Source organism: Stegostoma tigrinum, chromosome 10 (genome assembly GCF_030684315.1).
Source record: "Stegostoma tigrinum isolate sSteTig4 chromosome 10, sSteTig4.hap1, whole genome shotgun sequence".
NCBI lineage: Eukaryota > Metazoa > Chordata > Chondrichthyes > Orectolobiformes > Stegostomatidae > Stegostoma > Stegostoma tigrinum.
Window position 1 is genome coordinate 93,076,953 of NC_081363.1, and position 19,923 is coordinate 93,096,875.

Consider the following 19,923-nt stretch of genomic DNA (forward strand, 5'->3'; position numbering starts at 1 on the left):
CACCGACTCCCACAGCTACCTAGAATACACCTCCTCCCACCCACCCTCCTGCAAAAATTCCACCCCCATTCCCAATTCATCCACCTCCGCCGCATCTGGTCCCAAGATGCAGCATTCCACTCCCACACTTCCCAGATGTCCAAGTTCTTCAAGGACCGCAACTTTCACCCCAAAGTGGTCGAGAATGCCCTTGACCGCGACTCCCGCATTTCCCTCAACACATCCCTCACACCCCGTCCCCGCCACAACAGCCCAAATAGGATCCCCCTCCTTCTCACACACACCCCTCCAACCTCCGGATACAATGCATCATCCTCCGACACTTACGCCATCTACAATCCGACCCCACCACCCAAGGCTTTTTTTCCATCCCCAACCTTGTCTGATTTCCAGAAAGACCTCTCTCCCCATGACTCCCTTGTTAGCTCCACACTGCCCTCCAACCCCACCATACACGGCACCATCCCCTGCAACCGCAGGAAATGCTACACTTGCCCCCACACCTCCTCCCTCACCTCTATCACAGGCCCCAAGATGACGGTCCATGGTAAGCAGAGGTTCACCGGCACATCTGCCAATGTGGTATACGGTATCCATTGTACCCGGTGTGGCTCCTCTACATTGGGGAAACCAAGCGGAGGCTTGGGGCCCGCTTTGCAGAACACCTCTGCTCAGTTCGCCATAAACATCTGCACCTCCCAGTCGCGAACCATTTCAACTACCCCTCCCATTCCTTAGGCGACATATCCGTCATGGGTCTCCTGCAGTGCCACAATGATGCCACCCGAAGGTTGCAGGAACAGCAACTCATTATACATTTGGGAACCCTTCAGCCCATTGGTATCAATGTGGACATCACCAGCTTCAAGATCTCCCCTTCCCCCACCGCATCCCAAAACCAGCCCAGTTCGTCCCCTCCCCCGACTGCATCACACAACCAGCCCAGCTCTTCCCCTCCCGCCACTGCATCCCAAAACCAGCCCAGCCTGTCTCTGCCTCCCTAACCTGTTCTTCCTCTCACCCATCCCTTCCTCCCACCCCAAGCCACACCTCAATTTCCGACCTACTAACCTCATCCCACCTCCTTGAACTGTCCGTCTTCCCTGGACTGCCCTAATCCCTCCCTACCTCCCCACCTATACTCTCCACTCCACCTATCTTCTTTTCTCTCCACCTTCGTCTGCCTCCCCGCTCTCTCCCTATTTATTCCAGAACCAACACCCCATCCCCCTCTCTGATGAAGGATCTAGGCCCGGAATGTCAGCATTTGTGCTCCTGAGATGCTGCTTGACCTGCTGTGTTCAACCAGCTTCACACTTTATTATCTTGGATCCTCCAGCATCTGCAGTTACCATTATCTCAGAGACTGTCAGACCTGGCCCGCACAGAGACACACAGATAGACACACAAATACACCGATACTTACACAAATAAGGGGAGACTGTCAGAATTTCGCTGGCTTTGTGGTTTGTCAGTATTTCATTCATTCCATCTCGTGAGTGTCAGGATTTCTGTTATTCCGTCGACAGCATTTCATCATTTGAATCACTCCATGAGAATACATCAGTATTTGCTCACTCCAGTGAGTGTGACAGTATTTCAGTTGTTCCATGGGGACTGTGACTCTATGAGATTTTCAATGTTTGGTTATTGAAGATGTAGGGACAAGTTGAGAGACTAGTAAAGATTACAGGTTAGTTTCCGTATCTGAGCTGTCTGAAGCAGGAGTTATCAGAGGGAGACTCCGTGCTCCCTTCATGGGAGGTGGTGGAGACGATGTCTTGTGAGCCCACCCTCCTGCCCACCGAGAACGTGGGAATTCCATTTGTACAGGCTTGATATAAAAGGCAGATAGCATCAGGGGCACGGTTTCTCAGCTGTGCCAGGTGGAAATGGAACTGACAGTGGGGTTAAAGTGAGAATTACCCTTCACTGAACATTGCTCCTTACTCTGTCGGTGGGACGTGTATATTTTGAAGTCTCCATACAGGTCGTCCTGGTTCTCTCCGGCTCATTCCAGGGCCCTCCCCATGCGGCGGGGCAAGGTGGGTAAGGGAACTGATGTGGGGAACACCACCACCCTGCTTGGTCTTTTCTGTCCTATTGCAGGCTGTTCCTCCTGGAATGAGGGAAAGGCAGGGAGGGAATGAAGTTGAATGTGCATGGCCCTGCTGTTAGTTATGGTGTCGGTGAGGGGGAAGTGGTGAGGTATCCGGATTGAATCAGTCGACAATGTTGGATCGATGCAGTATTCTCAGTGTTGGGGAGTATGTCTACATGTCAGCATTCTAAAATTGTGAACACATCCTTCCATGACACAGCCTCTCAATCTCCCCCTTTATGTCTATATTCACAACCTATTCCATTTGTTCGTATTTAAACTGATTCCCCACCATCTCTCACTGGCAGTGTATTTCACACCCATGGCACCCCATGTCATGGCACATTGGAGATATGGAGCTGTAAATGGATGGGAGGTGCACACCCTGTCACTTCCAACATGGGCTGCAAGTTTCCCCAGGCTTGGCAGCGATTTAACACAGCATTACCGAGCACTGCACTGGGGTGGTCTGTACAGATCTACACGCTGGGAGGGTAACTGCTCCGGGTTTACAGATCAGTTCAGTGGTGTTCACTTCACAGCCCACCGTGCTGGAGAGATACCTGGTCCGGGTTTATAGATCAATGCACTTGTGTGGTCTGCACACCTCCCCGTTCTGGACTGTTATGTATTTGGCTGGTGTGGCATGCACAGTGTCCCACTCTGGACAGATTGCCGGGTTGTATTGAGCAGGACACTAGCCTGGTCTGCACAGTGCTCCATGTTGATTAGATATTTCATCTGGGTTTGTGGTCTCTGGGCTGGTTCTGTGAGGATGATTGAGAAAGTGAGATAACTGAACACTTCAGCTGATCTGGCAGCGCCTTTAATTTGTGTTTGCCAGTTGTCTTGAGTTTGGGGAGATTTCCACCACGAGGCTGAGTGGGTCTCACCAAAACTGATGGGCAGAAGGACCTTAGTGTTGACTCCATCACATTATGTAACCAACAATCCCCAGAACATTCTGAAACTGACAATATTTGTGGACAGTTGGATGTCAGTGAATTAAACAAAACATAAGACCCGGGCGCAAAGGATCCCGTTCCAGGGAGACGAAGACAGAGTTTTAAATTCCCCTCAGGCAGTTAAATGTGTGAATATATTTTCCCTGTGTTCATGTTTCTTCACAACCGAAAACTGACCACAATTTAGACTAAAAGACATAAATTTCCAACCTCCGTTTGTCTTCAAGGAACTGGGAAAGAATCCTTCAGGGTGGCACCATCTTCACCCTCTGTATCAGGAATTGTGAAGAAGTGACCTGTGCCTGCTCTCGAGTGATTGAGTGTGTGAGAATGATCTAGAAACGATCTGTTTTTATGGATGTACATTTGTGCCTTTCAGGAGGGAGATTTTCTTGTATTTTATGTTGCATTTTTTTAAAATGAAATATTCGTGTTTTTGTTTTATTTCAGCTTCATTTTATTTTACAATAAATCAGTGATACATTTGAAAATGTCACTAGGTCCTCAGTCAAACTGGTAACTTTGCCTCCAGGCTGATGTATAATTTATTTGTTTTCCTTCCTCACAGTTAACTTCGTGACAATCAACGTCCTACTTTACAAAGATTGTGGATTGTCTCTATGTGTCAGACGTTACCTGGGTCCATGGCACTGGCGGATCTATTGGTCATTATTCTCGAACTGATATTGAGACACATTCCCATTGTTTATCCGGAGCAGTTTCATTTCCTGCGGTTCATCCCCGTGTGTAATATCCGCGCCGTCCTGCTTTATGCAACAACTGACTGTTCCGTCTGGTTCACTGTCACTTTCACCTTTGATCGATTTGTGGCCATTTGTTGCCAGAAGCTGAAAAGTAAATATTGCAGTGAGAAAACGGCCGCTGTGGTTCTGGGAACAGTGACTGTGCTGAACTGTTTAAAGAACATTTTCTGGTACTTTATGCTCACAGCTCGCTGTTGGCTGGGGAACGTCCCCTGGTTTTGTTATGCAGCAGTCGGTGTTTATGACTCTCGTGTCTGGGTCACAATCGAGTTCCTCCATCACATTCTAACCCCGGCTCTCCCATTTCTCCTGATTCTGCTGCTCAATGTTTTCACCGTCAGACACATTTTAGTGACCAGCAGAGCCCGCAGGAGACTCCGGGCTCTCACTGATGGGGACGGTCAGTGTGACACAGAAATGAGCAATCGAAAAAAAATCCATCATTTTACTGTTTGTGATCTCGGCCAATTTCATCCTGTTATGGTCAATGTTAATGGTGTATTCTATATGATACCGGATCTCATATTTGGGGTTTTACTCTGTGTATCTAGATCGCTTTGTGCGGGAATTGGGCTTCATGCTGCAGCTCCTCAGTTGCTGCACAAACACATTTATGCTGTGACCTAGACTCAGTTCAGGCAGCAGCTGAAGAATGTGCTGAAATATCGCTTTACCCAAATTCATCAATCAATCAAATTCACTCATTAATCAATCGATCCAGAATTTTCTCATTTCAGTTCAATGTTTCAGCAATGAAGCAGCCTGTCGCTATGGTAACAGGCTGAGGGTAGTGCTGGTTTATCCAACCTTATCCCACAGAGGGTTACAGGGAAACATGTCAATGTTTCTCTCAACTCACAGGCCAAAGAGAAAAGGCACCATTCCACTGATTGCATCCATAACTACAATATGTAATTAACGCTCATTAAAAAGTGCCAAGCAGCACAGCAAACTATATTACTGTTTGTCTTTGTGTTGAAGAAGCTCACCTGGAGAGAGACAGACCCGGCCCCAAGGGAATGGGATGGTTTTGGGTCTGAGCTCAGCAGTTGGGTTTGAGCCACTCTGACCTTGCCCTCACCTCTGGGATATCTCTGTCGCTTTCTCTCTCTCCTGTCCCACCTTGCTCGCTGTCTCCCTCTCTGACCCGTATTTCTTCTTATCACCATCCTACCCATACCTCTCTCCATTCCCTTCCTTCTCACTTTCCATCCACCCTCACCAAACCATTCCCTCCCTCTCTCCTTGCATCCTGTCTCTCTTTTTCCCCCTGTCTCGAATATCCACACCCCCTTCTCTCACCCTCTCCCTGTGTGAACCTCATCCCCAACTCTGTATTTTCCCTTCTGACCCCACCTTTCCGTCATCCCCTGTCAAGGTCTTTCCCTCTCTTTCCCCTCCCGCTCTCTATCTTTCTCCCCATCCTCGTCTGTGCCTTTTGTCGCTCTCCTCCCCGTTTCATTCTTACCTCTCACTCTGCCTCTGTTTCTTTGTCTCTCCCTCTGTATCTCTGACCAACTTTCTCTCTCCTCCCCTCTCTCTCTATCTCTCTCTCTGACCCGCCTCCTTGTCCTCCTGTCTCTCTTCAAGTCCTTGACTTCTCTCTGTCACCCCCTGGTTCCCTGTCCCCCATCTCCATAGCTCCCTGCCCTGTATCTGTCTCCTTGGACCCCGTCCCCCTGTACCACAGTCCTGGTCCCTGTTGCTCTCTCTCTTTTCATCCCTCCCTGTCATTCTCTCCTTCCCTCCCTCCCTGTCACTCCCTCCGTCCCTGTCACTCGTGCTCTCCACCCCGGTCGCTCACTCACTTGGTCCGTCCCTCCCCATCCCTTGTTGTCCATCACAACCTCGACCTCACTCACTCTCTTGCCATCCCTCGCTGCCTCACTGCTCCTCGCGCCCTCCCTGTCCCTCCCCCCCTCGCTCCTAACCATCGCTCACTCCCCGTCCCTCGCTCCCTATCCCTCACTCTCTCTCCATCCCTCGGTCGTTCACCATCCCTTGCCCCCTCCTCGTCCCTCACACTCACCACATCCCTTGCTCCCTGTCCCTCCCAGTCCATGTCCCTCGCTCAATCCCTCGCTCCCTCCCTGTGGCTCTGCCCCTTCCCATCCCTTGCACCCTCTGCCTCCCTCCCTCCATTGAACCCTCTCACTCGCTCATTCCCTGTCGCTCCCCTCCCGCCAAATCCTTTGCTCCCCATCCGTCTCTCCCTTGCTGTCCCTCACTGCTTCTCCATCTCTTGCCCCCACCATCCCCCTCCCCATTGCTTGTTCGTTTCCAGTCTCTTGCTCGCTCCCTTGCCCCGGTCCCTCACCCTCGCTTCCTTTCCCTCGTTCCCTTCCTGCTGAGTCCCTCTCCATCCCACTCAGCGCCTCACTCCCTCCCTCGCTCCCTAATCATCCATTGCGACGTGTATCCCCATCCCTTGGTCTCTCCGTCGCTCCAACTCCATCTTTCGCTCAACCCCTCCCTGTCGCTCTCTCCCTCCCTCCCCGTTCCTTTCTCTCCCCCTTCCCATCCCTCATTCCTTCCTCCCCATCCCTGGCTCCCTCACTCCATCCATGTCCCTCAGTCACTCGCTCCATCCCTTGCTCACTCCGCATCCCTTGCTCCCTCCCTTGTACCCTCCAAGTCCCTTGCTCCCTTGCTGCATCCCCAATGCTTGGTCGCTTCCAGTCCCTCGCTTGCTCCCTTCCCTCAGTCCCTCACCCTTGCTCCCGCCCTGCTGCATCCCTCGCTCTTTCCCACCCATTCCATCACTCCCTCCCTTGCTCCCTCCCCATCACTTGCTCCCTCCTTTGTTCCCTCCATGTCCCTTGCTCCCTTGCTGCATCCCCAATGCTTGGTCCGTTCCAGTCCCTCGCTTGCTCCCTTCACTCACTCCCTCACCCTCTCTCCCGCCCTGCTGCCTCCCTCACTAGTTCCCACTCATTCCATCGCTCCCTCCCTTGCTTTTACCCCATCCATCACTCCCTACATCGCTCTGTCTCTGTCCCTCCATCCCTCCCTCCCCATACTTTGCACCTTCATTCTGTCCCTCACTCACTCACACCCCCCCATCCCTCGTTACCTCCGTGTCCCTCACTCACTTACGTCTGTTGTTCCCTCCCCGTCCATTGCTCCCTGCCACCCCGTCTCTTTTTTCATCTTTTCCCATTCCTCATTTCCTCCCTCCCGCCCTGTCGCTCACTCGCTCACTCCATCACTCACTCCATCTCTCGCTCCATCTCCGTCCCTTATTACCTCACTCGCTCCCTCCGCATCCCTCACTCCCTCCCTGTACCTTGCTCTCTCCCTCGCTCCATCTCCACACCTCACTCCCTCTCTGTCCCTTGCTCCCAACCTCCACATTCCTCACTCCCTCCCTGCCCCTCGCTCCTCCCCCGCCCTTTGCTCTCTCTCTCTCTCTCGCTCTGTCCCTGTTGCTCACTCCCTCCCCATTGCTCCCTCCCTCGATGTCTTCCAATCCCGCGCTCCCTCCCCATCACTTGTTCCCATCCCTCATGCCTGCCCCGTCCATCGCTCCTGTCCCTCGCCCCCCGTCCCTCACTCTCCCACTCCCCGTCCTTCCCATCCCGTCCCTCATGGCCTCCCTCCCTCCCCATCTCTCCCTACTCAGCCCTTGCTATCTCCCTGTCACTCCCTCCCCGTCCCTCTAACCCTGCCGGTCCCACTCTCCTTCACTCATTCCCTCCTCATGCCTTGTTTCCGTCCCTCCTTCACTCACTCCGTCCCCATCCCTCACTCTCTCTCATGCTCCATCTACATCCCTCGCTCCCTTGCTCACTCCCTCTCCGTCTCTTGCTCCCTCCCTCCCTGTTTCTCCTTCTTCCCAGTTCTTTGCTCCTTCCTTCCGTCCCCATCCGTTGCTCTGACCCTCACGCTGTCACTCTCTTCCAGTCCCTTGTTCCCTCCCCATTCTTCATTCCCTCTCCAACCCTCCCTCCCTCCCTGCCCCTCATTACCTCGCTCCCGTCCCTTGCTCCGTCGTGCATGGCTGTGGCTCCCCATCCCTCACTACGCGTTTCTCAATCCCTGCCCCTTGATCCCTCCCTCCATCTCTCACAGTCTCTCACTCCCTCCGCCTCTCTCACTCCCTCGCTTTGCATCTTCCTTCCCCATCCCTTTTTGCCTAGCTCGCTCCCTCTCTGCCCCTCCGTCCCTCCCGGTCCCTAACTCGTTTCCTCCCCATCCTCCCTCAGTCCCTCCCTGTCCCTCACTCGCTCCCTGTATCTCACTCCCTCCCCGTCCCTCGCTGTCCCTTTCTCCCTGCCCATCCCTCGCTCTCTCGCTCCCTTTCCATTACTGTGCCCCTGTCACTCCCTGCCTCGCTCCCTCCCCATCCTTCGCTTGCATCCCTTTTGCCTGCCCCATCCCCCACTCCCTCAATCCCTTCCCATCCTTTGCTCCTATCCCTCGTGCCTGCCCCTTCCATCGCTCACATCCCTCGCTCGCCGTTCCTCACTCCCCCAATCCCCGTCCCTCCTTCCCATATCCCTCATGGCTACCCTGCCTCCCTCCCAATCTCACCCTACCCTCCCCTTGCTCCTCGCTTCATCTCCCTTTCTCCCTCCCCGTCGATCCCTCCCTGTCCGTTGATCCCTCCCCATCCCAAGCTCCTCAACTCGCTCCCTCCCCATCTCCTGTTTTCGTCCCTCCTTGCCTCGCTCCCTCCCCATCCCTCACACCCTCCCTCGCTCCATCTACACCCCACACTTCCTTCCTCACACCCTCCCTGCCTCGCACTCCCTCCCTCCCTGTACCTCGCTCCCTCACTGTCCTGCTCTTCCTCGCTCCATACCTGTTGCTCCCTACCCATCCCTCACTCCCTCCACATTACTTGCTCCCATCCCTTGGTCCCTCCCTGTCCCTCGCTCCTGTGCCTCACTACCTCGCACCCCAACCCTCCCTCCCCATACTTTGTGGTCTCCCTCCCTAACTTCCCATCCCACCCAGCCACCATCCTGTCCATCCCTCTCTCCATACCCGAGCCTTGCTCCCTCTGTTGCTCCTTCGCTACCTCTGCATCGCTCCCTCCCTGTCGCTCCCTCCCTGTACCTTGATCCCTTCCTGTCCCATACTCCTTCACTAGCTCCCTCCCCTTCTCTTGCTGCCTCCCTCACCGTCCCTGTTTCCGTCCCTGTCCCTTGCTCCCTGTCCCTCACTCCATTCCTGTCCCCATCCCTGTTCTGTCCCTTGCTCCCTGTCCTTGTCCCTGTCCCTCACTCCCTGCCAGTCCCTCGTTCCCTCCCTGGCCCTGCTCCCATACCTCACTCCTTCACTTGGCGCCTCTCCCTCCCCGTCCCTCGCTCTCTCCCAATCCCTGGCTCCCATGCTCCATCCCTCCCTGTCTCACTAGGTCCCTGGTTGACTCGCTCCCTCTCCATCCCTGACTCCCTCCCTGTCCCCTTCCCTGTTCATGTCCCTTGCTCCCTGTCTTTGCTCCTGTCCATCGCTCCCTGCCAGTCCCTCGATCCCTCTCCAACACACCTTACCTGTCCCTCCCTCCCTGGTCTGCCCCCTCCTTGTCCGCCCTTCTCCCTGTCCCTGGCACTCTCTCTGTCCCTCCCTCACTGTCCCTGTCCCTTTCTCCCTCCCTGTCCCTGTCCCTTTCTCTGGTTCTTACTATATCCCTCTGTCCCTGTCCTTGTCCCTTGCTCCCTGTCACTGTCCCACTCTCTCTCTCCCTGTCCGTCTCTGTCCAACCTGTACTAGCTTTATCTCCACATCCTTGATCTGTCCCGCCCCTCCCTCCTCACTGACCAAGCCCCCACCCCGACTTCCTAGCTACATTTACCTTTACTGGCTCCATCACCACCTCCATGACCTGTCCATCTTCTCTCCACCTATCTGCTAAACTATCCATCTTCTATCACCACCTCCCTGTCTCGCTAGTTATTTTCGAGTGGCCTTCTCCTCCCTCATTTCTGAAAGTAGAGTCCTGACCCGAAATGCCAGCTTTCCTGCTCCTCTGAAGCTGCCCAGTCTGCTGTGTTCATCCAACTCCACACCTTGTTCTTCCGCACCTTGTGATCCCACACCTTGTTACCCCACACGTTTTTATCTCGGACTCCAGCATCAGCAGTTTCTATTCATCACAAAGGGTATCATCTGTCATTTGTGACCTCTCTCTGGGCAGGGAGCTTGTAGCTTCCACCACTGGGCTGTGTACTTCCCATCACAAGTTGGTACCTCAGGGTATACAATGCCTCATAGACACTGGGAACAACAACCTGATTTATTCAGGAATGTTGCTCTTGCTTTTGGTCTTGATCTTCACATCTTTTAGCGTGCGTCATAAGTTTTGAGGTGGGTGCAATAAAGGAAGACTATCCCTCAGGAATTGAATGTGTTTGTTCTGAAATTATACACTGTACAAGCAGTCATGATGTTTGCAAATATTTCACAGAGCAATAGAAAGAAAGACATTGAAAATGGGAGAGTCAAATCTAACACTGTGTCAAGATCCAACCGAGCTATCGAATTCATCAGGACCAGAAGGGAATATGTTTATCTGGTATATCAGTGGGAAAAAATTTCAAACATCAGTGTGAGTGATAATGCACAAACACCCGCACACTGACACGTCTGATTCTGAATGTTCCAGTGAACTAACTGCAGAGATCACTCAAAATCATCCAGTTAACATTCCGGGAAATAAAAATCCACAGAGCAGAGAAACGGTACACACATTGTGTTTATGGATAAGGAATCAACAGATCATCCAGTCTGGAGAAATGACAGGAGATCAGCATCATGCAATAACCGTTGAAATGTGTGGATTGTGCAAAGCGATACAAATACCCAGGCCAGCTGGAAGGTCACTGTCATAGTCACTCCAGGGAGAGACTATTCATCTGGTAAATGTGTTGGTAGGGATTTGCTCAGTCACCCAGCGTCGTGTCACACCAGTGGGTTCACACTGACAAGACACCTTTTGAATGCTCTGACTTTGGGAAAAGCTTTAGGAGCTCGAAAGGTCAAATTCAATACCGACCTGTTCACACGGGTAAAGTTTGTTCAGTTGTTCCACATGTGGGAAGGAATTCACTTGGAGATCCAGCCTATTGTCACACAGAAGTCTTCTCGGGAAAGGAAGCTTCATCTGCTCTGTGTCTGGGAAGAGATAGAATTCATGGTCCAGCCCAATGCCACACAATCGAGTTCACACTGGATAGAGACTGATACCTGCTGTGTGTGTAGGAGGGGATTCACGTCTTCATCCATTCTAATGTCACACAGTCAGGTCACACTGGATAGAGATCTTTTATCTGCCCTGTTTGTGGGAGGGCATTCACATCATCATCCAGCCTAAGGTCACATTAGCTGTCTCACACTGGGGAGAGACCGTTCATCTGCTCTCAGCGTGGGAAGAGCTTCAGTCAGTTACACAGCCTCACTAAACTTCGATGTGTTCACATTGGGGAGAAGCCATTTACCTACTGTATGTGTGGGAAGGGATTCACCTGTTCTTCCCACCTCACTTATGACAGTCCTGTCACACTGGAGAGAAGCCATTCGTCTGCTCAGTGTGTGGGACGGGATTTATTAAATCAGCACAGCTTCTGATACACCAGCATGGTCACATTAGAGAGAGGCCTCCACCCGCACTGAGTGTGGGAAGGGATTCACTCGGACATCTGATAGTCACTGAACACCAGCCATTCAGACTGGGGAGAAGCATTTCACATGCTCCATGTTTGGGAATGGTTTCACTCGGCCCTCCAATTCCAGCAGACACGGGCTTCTTTACACTGCTGAAAGTCCATTTAAATGCTCTAACTGGGAGAAAATCTTTCGAAGCAGCAATGATTGGATGAAACACCAGCAAATCCATTCTGGGGAGATCCGTCAAATTCAGTAATGTGACCAATGGGAAGAGCTGGAGGACTGGAAGCACTCTGGCCCTCTAGCCAATAACAGCCCTCCATGTTGACTCAACGAAAATGGGGGACAACCAACTTCTGAAGCTGCTCAGAGATGCCAATCAACCCTGTTGCTCCTCTCTCTCTGAATGAAGATTGAGTTTCACCCAGACTGAAACATCTTACTCTCTCCGATATCTTTTAGAAAACAGTTTATCCAGTTTTTTTTTAAATTCTGGTGTGAAACTATATACTTCCAGCAGCAGAAAGGAAAGGAGTTGAACCCAGGAAGGGAGCAGAATCTGTCCAGATAAGAAGTGATTGTCAATTGGATTTGATTCTTTTGAACTTTTAACCTAACTTCTAATCTGATAATAATAAACAGAATATTTTTTTTCAGAATTTGAGAAGGGGAAGGCTTTCAGACAGAAATCTCAAAACAACCATCACGTAATGATCCAATGGAGTCACTGAAATAAGCCATACTTGAATATCATAGGCTTGAAAATATAGATCAAGAAATGTCTATCAGTTTCAAAAGGTTTGAGACAACAGTTTGTCCGGAAAAGTGCTGAAACATATATGCCCAAGAGAGAGCCTTCCAGTGAACCGATATGCCTTCACCGAGCCTCACAGCTGAAAGAAACATTACACCATTCACAGTAGGAAGGTACAGAGACACAAGACCTCCTATAATATGGAGAAACCAAGTAAATGTGAGGGCTGTGAGAAAGGATTCCATTCCTTGTCAGTGCTGGAGTTTCATCAATGCAGTCACCTGAGGCAGAGACCATCCACCTGCTCTGAATGCGGAAAGGGATTCCCTGATTCATCTGCTCTCTGGAAACACCGATGTGCTGCCACTAGAGAGAGGCCATTCACCTGCTCTGATGTTTTGTTTTTATTCATTCATATGATGAGAGCGTTTCTGGTTTGGCAGCATTTATTACCCATTTCTAACTAACCAGAGGGCTCTTCCAAGTCAACCATATTGCTGCAGGTCTGGAGCCACATGTCTTGCAAACCAGGCAAGGATGTCAGTTTCCTTCCCTAAAGGGCATTAGTGAACGAGGTGGGTTTTTCCGACAATCAACAATGGATTCACCGTTCTTCTGAGATTTTTTAATTCCAGATATTTATTGAATTCAAATTCCCCCATCTGCTGTGTTGGGATTTGAACCTGGGTTCCCAGAGTGTATATCTGGGTCTCCGGATTAACAGTCTAATACCACAGACCATCAACTCCCCCAATGGCAATAAATTCCACGAATCAACTGTGATCAAACACCAATGAATTCACACAGAGAAGAGGCATGTTTGGAGTAGAGTAAAGTATTCACGCAGTTATCCAGCCTGTGCATGCATCAATGAGTTCACACTGGGGAGAGGCAATTACATGCTTTGGTTGTGGAAAATAATTCACTCAGTCATTTGCCCGAGTAAGACCCCAGCACATCCACACGGGGGAGAGGCCTTTCAAATGCTCCAAGTGTTGGAAGTGGTTCAGAGATTCATCTGGCCTACAGATGCATCAGCGAGGCCATACTGGGGAGAAACCATTCATATGCCCGCAAGGTAAAAAGGTTTCTCATGAAATCACAGTTGGATATTTAAAACCCTTCATCATTTCAAAGGCTTCCATCAGATCATCCTTTAGTCTTTTTTTTCTAGAGAAAATTTCGCCAGACTTGCCTGAGGGTTACAAGATTTCAGTTCGGATAATGCCTTTTTGAATCTATGTGAAACATTTCCAGTGCCTCTATTTCCTTTGTCCAAATGGCAATGACAAATGTTGACAGTGCTCGCAGTGGAGTCAAACTTTGGTTTCAAATAAGTGAAACTTTATTTTCCTCATTTTCAACTCAATCTCTGCAGAAAGTAGCCCGAATAAATGCGGTGCCTTTGCAGAAAGATGTTAAGTTCCTAGAGAAGTTTGAGACTGGAATTACAGAAATGCAATCAGCGTTTAAGGACTTCACTTGGTTGGAGAGACTGGAGCAGCTGATCCTGAACTATTTGCATGCCAGAGTCACTGCTGTAGAAGAAAGGGAGAGCGAGAGACAATTCATCCCTCTGAGGCCAAGCCGGCTTTATTTAGAACAAATGTCAGTCATTGTCCAATCCCGAACAACCCTGCAAGTTTATATGCACCAAGGAACTTCCAATTTTAAAAAGAAAGTAATAATATATCGTTCAGGATGATAAATGAACTGGAATATTTGATTTCATATGTAGTTCAGGAGAACCTTGCAATATAGTATCCTCCGATGTTGCAGTTTAAACTTGGAATGTTGAGATGATACGATTAAGTTGATATCTTTCCTTGTTAAGACTTACTTTTCTTGATTTAATTTTGATTTTGAAAACCACATTTGATAATCTGGCCACTACCCAACAGATCAGCACCACAAGGGAAAATGTTGAGACAGAAATCCATTTTGCTAAATCCACCGGAATGTTAATATGTACCATGATGTTGGGCTATCAGTGGATGTAGAGATATAATATGCTATACATGGATGACATCGCATGTAAATTCACAGTGAACCCGCACTGCAGAGAGGGTCCCAAACACATGGACCTCCTTGAGAAACAGCCGGAAACGAAATGGTTAATGTGGCCGGGGGTAACGAGGCAGGATTGTGACATCGTCAAGACAGTGGCACGTTCTCCCGAGAGAAACGGACCTGAAACAATCCTGAGAGAATTCAACCCACAGGGAATGGTCAGGACATCAGTGAGTTTCATTCGGAAGGGATCATTAAGAACAGTCCACATTTCGGACACAGGTTAAATAAAAAGTTTAGAGAATCTTTACAGCCACAGTTGATCTGTTGCTTGAAGCACATGAATCTGCGTCCCAGTAATTTATATGCTCATAGCACTCCTCAGGAGAAGAACAGGTCAAATCGATGTCATCCCAGCCGGGGCCAGAACAGAACTGGAAAATAACAAAGTGCAAATGAAAGAGGGGTGATGAAGAGAACCACACCCCTTCAATATGTCGTCTGTAAATATCGTGTTGTGGTTTTCTTGCTAATTAGCATCTGTTAATTTAAATATGAAAACTATTTTAGTTGCTAATGAGTCATTGGCATCGCTGGGTAGGGCCAGATTTATTGCCCATCACTAACCACCCCGGAGAGGATGAGGCCAGCTATAGTTCATGTACTGTCGCTAAATCCACCGTGCCATTAAGGGAGACTTCCAAGAATTTGACCAAGCGACACAGAAGGAACATGATATATTCCCAGGGCAAAGTCAGAAGTCATACAACACCAGGCTAAAGTCCAACAGGTTTATTTGAATTCGTGGACTTTTGGGGTGCTCCTCCTTCATTAAGTTAAGCGCTACTTTATTACACATCGTAAGGAAGTGATAAAATCAGGTACAGTGATCAGAAAGCTTGCGTTTTCAAATAAACCTGGTGGTCTATAACCTGGTGTGGTGTGATTTATGACTTTGTCTGCTCCAGCCCAACCGGAACTTTCACATTCGAGGATTTTGCAGTTTGCAAATGCCCATTCCAATTTACAATTCCCAACGGCTGCAATGGCTGGGTCGGTGGGTTTGGAAAACTAAAAGCTACTCCTGAGAAGCTGGTGGGACAATTTCAAACTCCCTTTCTCTGATAAGGCTGGGGTATGGGTAACATTCACAGATCAGAGACAGAAAGCGTTCTGATTCTTGCAGAAATTCCAACGTCGCCTCATTTTCAGAGCATAGAGAAAGCATAGTCAGGAGGTGAAATAAATTGCAACCACTGGGGTCAAGCAAGGTCGGAGTCAAACCTAAAATCTCCTGAGTAGTAATCGGGCACGTTATCCCCTGCACCACTGGCACTCGGCACCCCCTGCCCTTACACACTACAGTTATGGTTTTAACACGGACACAAGGAGCAACATGTGGCATGGTGGCTCAATGGTTAGCACTGCAGCCTCACAGTGCCAGGGACCCAGGTTTGATTCCAGCCTTAGGTAACTGTCTGTGTGAAGTTTGCACGTTCTCCCCGTGTCTCAATGGGTTTCCTCCCACAGTCCAAAGATGAGCAGGCTGGGTGGATTGGCCATGCTAGATTGCCTGTAGTCTTCGGAAGTGTGTGGGTTGTAGGGCGATTGGTTTGGGTGGGATGTTCCATTGGGCAGTGTGGACTTGTTGGGCCAAAGGTCTATTTCCACATTGTAGATAATCTAATCTAACAATCATAATGTGGACAGCCATTAAAGCTAATCACCATCAAAACTTCAGATTAACAGCACCGACTTTGTGATGCAGCAAGTTTCACTGACAAAGAAAACACATTTGTTCTCAGGGAGTGTCCGTTCAGCTATTCAATAAGATTATAACTGTTCAAACAAACCTCAAATCCACTTTCCTGCTCTTCCTCCATAACATGAGGAAACCTCAAGCCTATCACAACATTGTATATTCCCATTACTTTCTGTATAGATTACATTAAATGTCTGTGTAAGTTTGCAGAAAGTTGAATAACATGAAGAAATTGAAAACGCTCTTCCTGCAATTTAACCTAGTTTCTCCCTGCAGTTCTCCCTGCACAGGTATCTCTCTTTATAAGTTGAATGTTTGTAGTATTTTTATTTATAATTGAGACATTTTCACAGACAGATCCTGCCGAAAACTATTATCCTTCGAATTAAAATTACTGAGTACCTTTTTAGACAACCTGATTCCCCAATAATCCCTGATCCATGTCAATAAAAACTGCTCAGGGTGAGATTGGAGCTCACAGCCTCAGCATTTCATGCGCCTCTATACCATCAAAGAAGGTCCACATGCTCACTGATTGTGTCAATGGAGCCACAGAGTCCTCCACGCGCTCATTGTCAACTCCATTTCTGGTTGTATATTCACGGCTGCGCCACTAAGGCGCTCTCGTACCGGGCCTGGGATTATATGGCCTACTGCAGCAGTGCTTACTCCCTTGTGTGAGCAAACTGGTGATGTAACCGGTGTTAATCTACATTGCTTTTTGAAATAGTCATTTTCAATATTTTCCTGCACTATCTCCTGAACGTGTGATATTTTGAAATCTCAGCCTTGAACAGACTCACTTACTGACTCTCCCGCAGACTCTAGGATGCCGAATTGCAAAGTTTCGCTCCACTCTGAGCTTCTCGCATCTCCAGCCCTCATTTGGCAAGTATTACCGTCGTGGAAAATCCGTGATCTACATTCTAAAATATGAACATAATGTGGAAAACTTGGGTCCGGTGGAGGAATCGGTCAGCGTGTGATAGTGAGATGACAGTGTAGAGGCCTGTGAAATACCCGTTATGAGTTTGAGTTTCACATGAGTTAGCTCTTAATGTGGGCAGGACAGTGTGCTAAGAATAAGTCTCATATTGAGCAAATTCGAATTTATGAGAAAATGTCAATTTCGGTGGATTGGGGAAGTTTTTTTGGTGGGAAACATGTCAGTTATCAACAAATATCCAGCACGTATTAAACACGTGTAGCAACATCTGCGGAGAGAGAACCGCATTTCATGTTTCAGCTCGATCACTTTCTCACGTGGCCTAACCTGCATAGCATTACCCCAGGGAAAAGAAAAGGTTTTTTTTTTTTGTTTTTTAGCCTGTTTCGTATTGTTCAATTTGAGATGAGTCAATGATGGTTTTTAGAAGCCGACTCACTGTCACTCTAGGTTGCCCAGGCCCTGTTGCTGACCACAGGAAATTAGTCAGATTTTCAGGGCAAGCTTTCTGGGAATAATACCACTTGAAAGACAATCAGACCAGAATCTGTTGGTCACTTGACAAGATTGCAAGTTTGTGGTGAAGCTCAACTGGTTTGCAATGCCAATGTTCCCTTCCACAGTTGGCAAGTTATTTTCGAATTTTTTTTGATGGTGGAAATGGAAAACTTTTAATTCCCAATGGTATACAGGGTTATGTGGACAGTTGGGGAAAATCATTAAAATGTTCTATCAGCAACGACTGTATGGAATGTTGAGGCGCTTTCACATTTTCAGTAGCAAAGAGTATTAGATAATAACACAGTAAGGACAACGTGAATCAACAGCACTGAATATCAACTCATCAACTTCACGGCGCCCCTCTCACAGCTGGAATGTTCCAAAGTCAGATCAGGCTGTGGAAGAATTATTCTTTTAAAGTTTCTGTTCGTTCATCTGTTGAATAAATTAGTGAGGACTGTGCAATTTGGGATTTTGGAATTGTCCTCGCTTGTGCAAAAGTGTGTATCATTAATGTCTGTCCAGATGAGAGGTGGTCCCAAGACTGACACCTGATGATAGCGCTGTGCACCATTCTGGAATCTGGGAAACAATTCCACACAGGCAATGTTACATGCCCGCTCTCCTGGGGCTTTTCATTTCATCGGCTGCAAATCCTCACAGAAGTTGATTCAATAGATTGTGTCACTGAGTAATTTTTTTTATGTGTCTTCAGCTCATGCAAGCAGACTGTCACAGTGGGAGTACGATGGGCCCAGAACCCAAAGCTCATATCATGTTTTGGAAACAGTCATCTGCTGTTTATCATTTCATAAACACCAGGGAGAAGCAGTGGCTACTCTGCACAACTTACTCAACCGTTTTCAGAGACAGGTTAATCTGAATCACTGTTTTCTGCTATCTGTAACTCAGTGAATCCCTCAAATTGATTTTATGGCCACATGGGCCAAGGTTGTAAATGATGAAAAATACAACAGTAAAGACAGTGCGCTCTCACACATCTATTTTTTTCTCCAGGAGCTGTCAGGGTGATGGCCTGAAGTGCCTTCTCCTGTTCCCAGTCACTCTGGAATGGTTTGCAGAGTAAACTCTATTCTCTGAGCTGGGAAAAAGATGGTAAAGTTTACACACATCAGGTCCATTGTGCCTGGGGGACAGAGCTCGCTGTAGTAATACTCCACACTGAGTTGGACAGCGGTGACGTCCCTGTGACATTGAAAAGCTCACAAGCACTTTTCTCCTAAATTGACAGGAATTCTCGTTCTTCAAGCAGCTCTGCATTTCCTGACTATCTTATATGCACTAATTTGGACAAGGTTCCTTACAGAATGTTAGTTCCTGTGCATGTGCAATCTCCCTTTTGCACATCCTCCCAGACTTTCCATACCTCCCGCTCCCACCACCCCCTACCCTGCCCCGCAAGTCCATTTTTGACAGGAAGCTGAAGAGCACATTCGTGCTGTTCTCCTCCAGCATGGCCTGCCAGTGGAAGATGATTTACTGCTGCCACCAATGGAGAAAGCTCGGTCCGGGGGAAGAGAGCTCATGGAGTCCCTTGGGTGCAGCGGGTCAGAATTGGAAGAAACTGTTATCAACACTCAATGTGGTTTTCACTCTCTAAAGCGATGGTAATGTCCTTAGTTTACAAGAAAACTCACTTGATTTAGTATTAATCGCTCTGCGCTTTTGCTGGTTCATTGCTGAAGGGGCATGTTCCTGTTTCGCGTGGATAGTGTAAATAGCGGCAACTCTACAGTCAGAATTGCTGTCGATTCTGCGCGTTCAGTATCACGCTCCATTCTTCACCTATGAGGGCAGTTTTCGACGAATTTGAGATTGAGATCCCTCAGTCTCTTTATGGTGAAGAAATTTTGTGTGGAGAGGCAGGAAGCAAGTTTAAAAGAAGTACTGCGCATTGATCAATGGACATCATCAAGGGTTGTGAAGAGTCCAATATAAACAAAACTCTCTTTATCATTTCTGAAGAAGGGTCCAGACACAAAAGTAGGCTTTCCTGCCGCTCTGATGCTGCTTGTCCTATTATGTTCATCCAGCGCTATACTTTGTTATCTCAGATTCTCCAGAATCGGCAGCTCCGACCATCTCTCTCTCTCTCTCTCTCTCTCTCTCTATCTTCCATGTTCTAAAATTCTAGTTCCCTAGAAAGAGTTTCTCGCTGTCTGCTTCATCCAAACTATCGTGCCATCTCCATTTAATCCTCTTTGCTTTAAACAGAAGAATCCCGGCCTCTGGAATCTCTCCACAAAACTGAATTCCACCATCCTGGGACATGAGGAAGCCGGAGGGTTACGACATGATTTAGAGGGTAAAAATCTGTTGGTTGTTGGAAACTTGGAAAGGTAGGGAAAAAAATAAGTACCCAGTATCCGGCTCCATGAATCTTTCAAATCTTTTGTGATTCAAGTGGAAGAAATTCATTCAATCCACCATGTGAGAGACACAGTTCTGTGGAAGGGTCAAACAGCATTGGCCTGGGACCAGGGTGACA